Raw genomic sequence first — 8,979 nt, 5'->3', positions numbered from 1 at the left:
AGTATGCAAGTGTAAAATTTCCAATTGGAACATATGGTATCAGAGGGAACAAGGGGGAAATATCTGATTGCTCACACTCCCCAAACTCCAAATCTACTCCATTTAGTATTTTGCTCACAGTTCCTGCAGGGGGAAATAAAAGAAATCATCTCTGAGCTGAGACCAAGCACTGAACATTTCACCCTGAATAGGAATCTGTTTGAGAAGCTTATAAGCAACTGAAAAGGGAATAGAATAGAAACTACATTTCTGTTTCTTCACTGGGGTTGTGGCTATGGGCAGCTAAGGGCAGAACCTACTGCTGATAAAACCCCTCTGAACCTTCTTCTCTAAGTTCTGACACCTGGTTTGGTGATGTGCCTGAAACCCATGAAACACCAATTTTCGCTGTGAAAGGAGAGACTCTCGGTGACTGCACTAATAGAGGAACAGGCACTTCACCTGCCTTAACCCAGGTAGTTGCCCCATTTGCTCAGAGGCTTGCCATGGATGTGGAGCAGCCTGGGGTGCTCATGGGTGGTGAACGAGAATGTGCTGGGAACTGATCCCCAGCCCGCAGGGATGGCTGAGCTGAGGTGTCACAGGAGCAGTGGCTGGTGTGATGGTGGATGGACAGTGTGGGTTTGTAGTCCCTCCCTCTGCCTGCAATGTTGTTTTTACCCTGAGGTTTTATACAGAACTAGGTTCTGGGGTTTTGTCACTCCAGGCATGAAGGCAAAGTAACGCTGCTGAGGCAGCCTGCTCCTGCACAATGGCCTTGCCTCCAGCCAGTGCATGGGGACAGAGCAAGGAGCAGGCCAGACACCAGTTGTTCTCCCTCCCCATGGCATCAGTGAGGCTGGGCAGCCCAAGGCTGTCAGCAGAGCTGGGTGTGCAGGCAGTGGGGCTGCTGTGGCCTCTGCAGAGCTCTGCCTCTGAGCCCCAAGGTACCCAGAGGCTGTGCAGACACCTTGCTGGCCGTGCTGCCCGAACTTACCCCACATCTGAATTTGGCACTGGCCTGACACTCACCTGCAATGACACAAGACCTTTGAGATCATTGGGCAATACCAGCCATTGGGCACTGAGTAGTCATGATGCTCCTGTAAACAGTCAATCCCTTGCTGGCCTCCTGGTACTCCACTGGGTTGAGCCATTCCCACATGGGCATCCCTTTACCTTGTTACAGACAATGATCGTGCAGACCTTCCCTCTGTGCAGGATAGCAAGTATCCCCTGTGCTTTCCTGCACAGCAGAGGCTTAGCCCTAAGTAACCAGGCTCCCAAATGCAAGAAACTGGCTTCTCATTCTTCATCCTGGCAGAATGAGGAGGGGCTGAGCCTGTAGCCCTGGGAATTGATAGGACCAAATCACAGAAGAGGAGCCTTTCACTTGGCAGCATGATGGTTGTGTAGTGCCACATGTACAACCAAATCTATCCTTCCTGCCATTCAGACAGAAAGCAGCTTGTTTTGGAGTAACTTCCCTGGGAGGGGGAGGAACAGATGTTTGAACCAGAAGCGTATGTGACAGTTGAGAGAGACAGCGTGGAAACGCACAGTTGAAAGGAGAAGTCTGATGGGAGTGTGATGACAGCAGCAGGACTTCAGTGACAAGGAGTGGGAAGGAGAACAAGCAGGGAGGAGTGTTACTTCAAAAGCTGAGCAAAGTGCACAAGAAGATGTGTCAGGAAAGCGTCAGAGAAAGGAAGAGAGGAAATGCAAGAAGTAGAGACAGGCTTTGGGATCTGTCTGCAAGCATGTGTGACCTGTTACCTGACAAACAGAGAAAGGAAGGCCTTTTATTCCTCTGTCTTCTTCCACTGAGTTAACTCTTCTTGTGGCCAGGCTGGCTGCCAGCTCTGCTAGAGCTCTTCGAGGTCCCAGTTATAGCTCCTGAAAGGTGAAGCTTCCAGTGCTGTTTCAAAGCATGGTGGTCTGGGGGTACAGTGTGAAGGGACTGTAGCAGGGATGGCCAAGCCTTTCCTCTGCCTTTGTAGGGTGGCACAGTAGCTACGTGCCTTGGGATTTCTGGACACTGCAAGAGGAGAAGAAGGAGCAGTGACAACCTCACAACAGGCTTCGGCTCTGCAACTGTGCCATGATCACAAGGGCAAGATGCGGAGGAGAGAAAGACAAGTGTGTGTGAGTATTCCTCCTGCAGCAGGGAGGGACCTCTCCAGCAGTGCCTTAGCCTGGTGACATCAATCACAGCTCTGCAGTGTCCAGTTTTACCTTAGTTCAGCAGATGTGCAAGGCAGACTGGGAGTGTGCCGCTGGAGTGTAAAGCCTCTGAGCTGGGGGAGGGGGTCTGTAACTTCTTCCGCTGAGGGATTTACAAAGGCAGTTTTGCAGACCCCTCCCTGTGCTCAGACTCACCACTGACACCCCACCCCCCCCCCCCCCCCCCCCCCCCCCCCGTATGCCTTGAGAGATGCAAACTCTTGAGAGATGGTCCATTCTGCTTTGTGTCCTCTTGTAGAGAAGGGAGAATTTCTCTAAGTATGGAGTGAGTCTTGAGATGTAATAATGAAGTGATTGCAAGGTAGATGCCAGCTATGACTGGCTAGGCCAGGAGCTGGGATCTGTCTCTGGATGTTGCACAGCTGGTGACTCTCTCCCACTTCACAGACACATTGGTATTTGTTTCTTGGTGAGAAATCTCAGCAAATTAGGGGTCAGGCAATATCACTAATATGGGTGTGCAAGGGGAAAGGCTGCACCAGGGTGATGGAGACAGGTCAGGCTGTGCTATGTCTGGCAGCTCTGGGGGAGAGGGGTCACACCACAGAGCAGCAGAGACCTGTCAGGAGTATGGGCTGTGTAGGGTCGAGGCTCAGCCAGCAAAGCGTTCCTTTGTTTATTTATTTTAAGGAGGAAATGGATGGGGAGGAACGCGAGGGGAAAACAGTGTCAGGACATCACAGCAGTGCAAGGATGTTGAGTGCTGGTGGAGAAACAGCTTGATGAAGGTGTGAAAACCTGAAGGATCTGCCCTTCCTCACCAGGAGAAGCAAGGCAGGCACATGGTAAGGGAGGAAAGTCTGGGCAGCATAAAGATAATGCACAGGTGATGTTGGGAGGGTGAAGGTGATGAAGGCCTTTCTGGTGCCTGCTGTACCTGCTGACCCAGCTGCAGGACCCTTCTTGGAGCCAGTCAGAGGAGAGCAGCCATGGGCCCTTCTCACTGATCATTACTTCCAAAGTCATGTGGAGAGAATTTGGGCCAGTATGGCTTGTACTGGCTGTTCTTCCCCCAAGGCTGTGGTGTGTGGTCAGGTGGTGAGGGGCAGAAGGGGGGACCTGCAGGCTGCCACGGTGGTTTCAGAGAGAAGGAGCACGGAGGAACAGGCACCTTGGTATTTTCACCCAGGAGCAATGAAATTCACAGCAGGATAGGGCTGAGCATGCTCCAGATGCTTGGCTTTGTGTAGCAGAATCAAACCTTTCTTCCCATTAACTTGCACAGGATCTTGACCTTTGACTTCACAAAGAGTCAGGGTCAGACCTAAGGTGTATTTTCTAAAGGAACTCGTGCAGGTACTGAAATTAAAATCTCATGAGTGAAGACCTGTCTTCCCTTCAGTCTAAGCTCAGAACAACAGAGCAGCCTTTAGTCTCAGGAGATGGTATAAAAACCTTCTCAAGGTCTGTGCTCCTTGTGGAAAAAAATTCAGACACTACTCGCTCCAGCTGACAGTGGCCAGCCCTTGATCGATACGATAAGGGCACTGTGTACCAAATTAATCAGGGATTCAACTCCATGCTGCCTCGTACCTGGGAAACAGTGCATCACCAAAGCCTGGAAAGATGCTGGAGTATCTCTGGAAAGCAGGCTGCAGAACACAGGTGATTTCTGCCTTGGCCCTCCCAGCCCAGGCTTGCGGGGAAGGTTTCCTTAGGACCAGCAGCCTGAGTTCCTCTGGCTTTTGCTGCAGCCACACTCCTCAGGGAGTAGAGCCATATATCACCCGGCATTTTATGTGTGCCTAGGAAAGGGAGCCTGAATCCCCTTCCTGCACAGAGAACTGCCAGGCTGGGGGCCAACACACAACCCTCAGCATTTTATTTATTTACTATAAACCTCTTACATAAAGGCTAGGGGATGTTTTTCATTTGCCATGTTACTGTATGGAATCAATCACTGTAAATTTAAATGGAGAGCTGGTAGGAGCACACTTACCTTTTATATAATAATTGTACGAGCGCCGCTGCCGAACTGCTATTAGGATTATTCAGGGCTTCTCGGATTTCATTGTAAAACATTAGGCTGTGAGAGGTACTGTAAGGGTGTGATTATCCAAAGAAGGTAAGTAGTAGTAAGTGTTGTTGGCCAGAATTACTACAAGAGGGGAGAAATACTGAGTAGCTGGAAGTAGAGGAAGCTGAGGAGCAGCTTCCATTCAGAAATACAGTGCACTGTGCATGGAGAAATCCCACCTGATTTCTATCTGAATCAACACAGGCTTGACAAGTTTGACTTAAATTGTCATCAGACACGATTCAAATCCTTGGCTGAGCGTAGGTGTTAGCCCTGTGCTCCTCTGTGGAAACCATAACACAGACTACGAGTCACGCTGACACTCAAGGCAGTGCTGCAAAATCCCGCCGGTGTGGCCACGCTGGCTTGGGGCATCGGAAAGTCGTGCTCTGCCTTTGATGGGTTTGACTGGTAAGGACCTGTGACAGGTCCAGCTGTGAGCTGGGGGCTGGAAGGGGCTGCCAGCTTGGTGGAAGGGGTGATTGTTCTGCTTGCTACCCCTACTGCGGGTGCAGTCTCCTCTCCTTCTGAGCAGTGCAAAGAGCTGCGAGACAAGCAGTTGGTGAGGTGGGTGATAGCTTGGCTAGAGGTGCAGACCTGAGAGGAGCAGGGACCCAGGCTGGGGGAACACAGGCAGGGCTCGGTGTCTGGTGACCAGAGAGTCACTGCTCTGAACAGAGCCGAGAAAGGCCACGGTGCTGGGATGGTGCTTGGCTACCCTGCGACAGGCATTGACCATCTCACAGTGTCACCTCTGTAGGGACAAGGCATCTCCAACTTCTTCTAGGAGGCAGGAAAAAAAGAGCAATTCTGTGTAGACACTCGTCTGCTGCCTTGATTCTTCACCTGTGATTGAGATTTTAATTTTGCATCCCATATGATTTTCCTGTTGTAACACACGCCTCTGGGCTGTCACTGTAACAATGCCTTTTCTTGGCAGGGAAGGCAGATCTGAAAGGGAGCTCTTGAGCACTCTACTGTGTGAGTTCCTCAAATGATGGCTGTGTTTCTCTCTCGTTCCACCCGTTTTCAAATAATTTTCATGCTGGGAATAAATCTGAGTGCAAAACAATCATGTTCAGCATATGATAACCAGAGACAATTGTACGTACACAAGCAGCCACATGGAAAACAAATGAGCTGATTGAAGGACAAAAAGAGCACAAGACAACCCAGACACCACGGTTACTATGTTCACAGTAAGATCAAATAACTGCCATTTACATGTAATTACACATTTTTTTTTTCCCTGGGAAAATGGGATTTTGGAAAACATTTTTACCTCCCCAGTTTATGCAGTGGTGGGAAAAAAACATCTCCCAACAGCAAAAATACTATACTTAAGCAACACAAAGTTGAATTCTGTCCTGAATTCAATCTGTGAAATTCCAGTGAATTCAGTGGGGTTTTGTAACCAGAGGTCAGGATTTGGACACTAGTTTATAAATCAAAGAACAGCAGGGCCTGTGCAGGGTCTACGCTATTTGGATATTTTTAAACATACACTGGGCTGCTGCTGATATCCTAAAAGTGTGTTGTCTCTGATGATACAAGGAAGGAAGTTTGGCAGATTTTTTTATTTTTATTTTGCTTTAATCTTTTCAGTATGTTTGTCTTTCTTTTGTCATTGAAGCTGTTTCTCTTTGAGAGGCATCTACTTTTAGTTGGGGAAAAGCACAAAGCTGAGACTTTTGGAAGAATTTTATCAACTACCTTTGTCTTGATATGAGAATTTGTAATTAATTAAAAAAGTTAATTATAGATATACAATACACACTCCAATCTCAATAGACAGTGTCTTTTAAACTTGAAATGGGTTAACAAACCTAGACGAAAACTTAAATAGCGCAATTTTTTAGGAGGAAGTTCATCTTCCTTTAACTGTAAAGTGATCCTTAATGTATGTGTGTATACATATGTGTGCCTCTATAAAGAATATGTGCACACATAAATTAAACAACTTAAAAAACATTTTCATTGTAAATATATTTTCTATTCACTCATTGTAATGTTCCTACACTCCTATGCATAACAGGGATTAAATATGTTAACAAAACAGATGTTCAGTGAATGTAAAGCAGAAAGAATTCAGGAGAACTTGGCAGAAGTCTACACCCTTTATTATTAAATTCCTTCCCAAATCAATTGTTCCTTCAACATCATCAAAGATCAGTGTAAGCACTTGCTGGTAGCATCCTGAGTTGGATACCTTGTCAGAGTCTATGAGCACAGAGTTCCTGTGCTTTTCCGTGATGTAAAGATATTTGTGTAAGTCCCAACTGTGCATTGCAACATTCCCTTTCCTCTTCATTGCTTCATAATCCTGTTGACCTCTCTATCTCCCTGCTGCCCTGCCGAGAGGAACACCTACATGGTCCAGCAGCAGGATTGAGCCTCGTGTGCTTCGGTTTTTGCTCAGATCCATCCTCACTGCTGGGCATCACTTGGGAGGCACCTGGACCTCTGGTCTTTCACAAAATGTCACACCCAGGCTCTGGTAGCTCGGGCATTGCTGGCAGTTTGGTCCATGCCAGCACAGAGGTGTATGTAGGGGAATTGCCTAAGACGGACCCAGCTGCCCTTGCAGGGAGTTGTGATCCAGGTCCGTCTCCAGAACTTGAGGTAGTTACTTTAAAAGCAGCTTGGTGTGCCATGGGAGCTGCTGTCATACCTTGATGACAACGTAGCTGTGTACAAGTGCACTACTGAAAACATTCCTGCCTCTACTGATAGTTTAATTGGTGGCATTTACTTAACTGTGTATGTTCTCTTTTAGTGGAAATAAACCTAGCATTATGCAACTGATGATTTTTCCAGGGAGTTGCTCAAGGCTGCTGCGGTAGGGGAGCCCACCTGAGTCAGCCAACAACTTCCAGTTGTTTGAGCTGCTGTTTGCTGTCTGTTGCTATGGTGAAGTGATGGCACAAAACTGATACCAAAAAGGAAACGATATTTTCTGAACAGATTTATAAGAAGAAAAAAAAACACGTAGGGGAAAGAGAGGTCATGGGAAAGAGTGGGTGAAGCTTAAAGGACTTTGAGGGCTTTCCTGAGCCAATATTTCTCCTCTGCTTTTTAACTGGAGGTCCACCCAACTCTTTGAAGACAATCCAAGAATCCTCCTGTGCAGTGTCACCCTGGTGGTTTTTCTTAATGACCAATTTAATATTCTCCTAAACTGTAAATACTTACAACTTCACATTCTTCCCTTGCTTTTTAGGAGTTTACATGCACATGGGCAATGTATTAATGTCCTAGTTTTACAGTCAGTTTTTCAGATCTCATGTCCCAGCAGTGTAGTGCAGATCACAGATCAAGAAACCTGCTTTACTCTCCACTTTGCAGGACCTATATTTCTGACAATTAGATTTTTAACCCCTCCTAAAGCCCTGTTGTGCTGGCAGCATGTTTCCCCACCCGGCCAGAATCACCCAATGCTTTCCTTGTTTTCTTACACCCAGACCTTCAACCTACTTCAGATGCCAGCTGGAGCAGCTGGACTGTGCAATGCAACCCCACAGCTGATTGCCTGGCAGCCTGACCAGGCAGGGAAGAGACCGAGCTCCTGTGGAGAGAACTTGTTCCTCCTCTCTAGCCAAGGATTTTGTGTGTCACTCCCTGTCTCACAGTGACACTGGCATTTGGAGACAGGCAGCTGGTCTTGAAAAGTTACAAACGGTGACCAGACCCAAAGCTTCATTCAGAAATGTGTTGTGGGACAGCGTAGCACCAAGATTATGCTGCTTGAAGAACATTCTCCTCTCTCACATATCTGCACATGAGTGGTTTTAGTGCATCATCTCATCTGTATGCCGGATGCTGTTTGGAAGTGTGGTCAGTGGCAGGATGGCCAAAGAGGAAAGGATGCACACTGGAGTTCAGATATTGCTGAGTGGGGAGGGTGGGTGTGGAGTGGGGGCAGAGGCATGTATTCATGGGTTTGGAAACAGTTATTTGGTGATCTGAAAGCAACTCTCCTTATAGCAAGATTTCAGGACTGCAAAATAAGTATCCAGTGCAGCTTTCTTGTCCCAGTGCCAGACGCTCTGATTGCTTCGGTTAGTGTCACATCAGTGGTGTCTGAACTACACTTTACCTGTATCATCACTGGCTTCTCTCTAATGTGGGGTCATGCTTCCTTTTATATCCAGCCCTTTGCTGGACTGCTCTTGGGTTGTAATTGCATTGGATTCTTAATAGAGTTTCTTGGTCTGCTGTCACAGCGTGATTGCAAGAACTTGTGTTGCATTGAATGTGGTCTTGATTACTTGCCAATTAAAGTGCAAGGGAAACACTTACAATCTTCTCCTTTAAAATTACATCTAGATTCCATCTCCTCTGAAGGCTATGTGAAACTTGCAGAGATTGTTTCCAGTTGTCCTGTCTTCCTACTTTAAGTCTTTGGCTTGGTGAGGTAGGTAGATAAATGCGCTTTTTAAAATTTTTTTTCATTCATTAAATACCTTTTTCTTTTGTGTGTGTGTGCGTTTGTGATTCTTTGTGTTGAAAATGGAAGCAGAAAGGCTCTCTGAAGTTGAGTGTTGCTCATTGCTCTTACACCAGGTCGTTTGGGGTTTACAAGGTTTGGGATAGTGCATCTTTAAAAAGAAGATACGTGAAAACAGATGGTCCTGTGGTAGCTGAGCATGGAAGGAGATGCCTAAAGAAAGTGTGTTGTGGCAGGAAAGATGTGTTAGATGAGGGAGCAGAGACGAGCCAGGAATGTAAGGAGGCAGTAT

Source organism: Corapipo altera, unplaced genomic scaffold, assembly GCF_003945725.1.
Source record: "Corapipo altera isolate COAL_440 unplaced genomic scaffold, ASM394572v1 65, whole genome shotgun sequence".
Lineage (NCBI taxonomy): Eukaryota > Metazoa > Chordata > Aves > Passeriformes > Pipridae > Corapipo > Corapipo altera.
The sequence above is the reverse complement of the archived record's forward strand: the minus strand, read 5'-3'. Positions refer to the sequence as shown.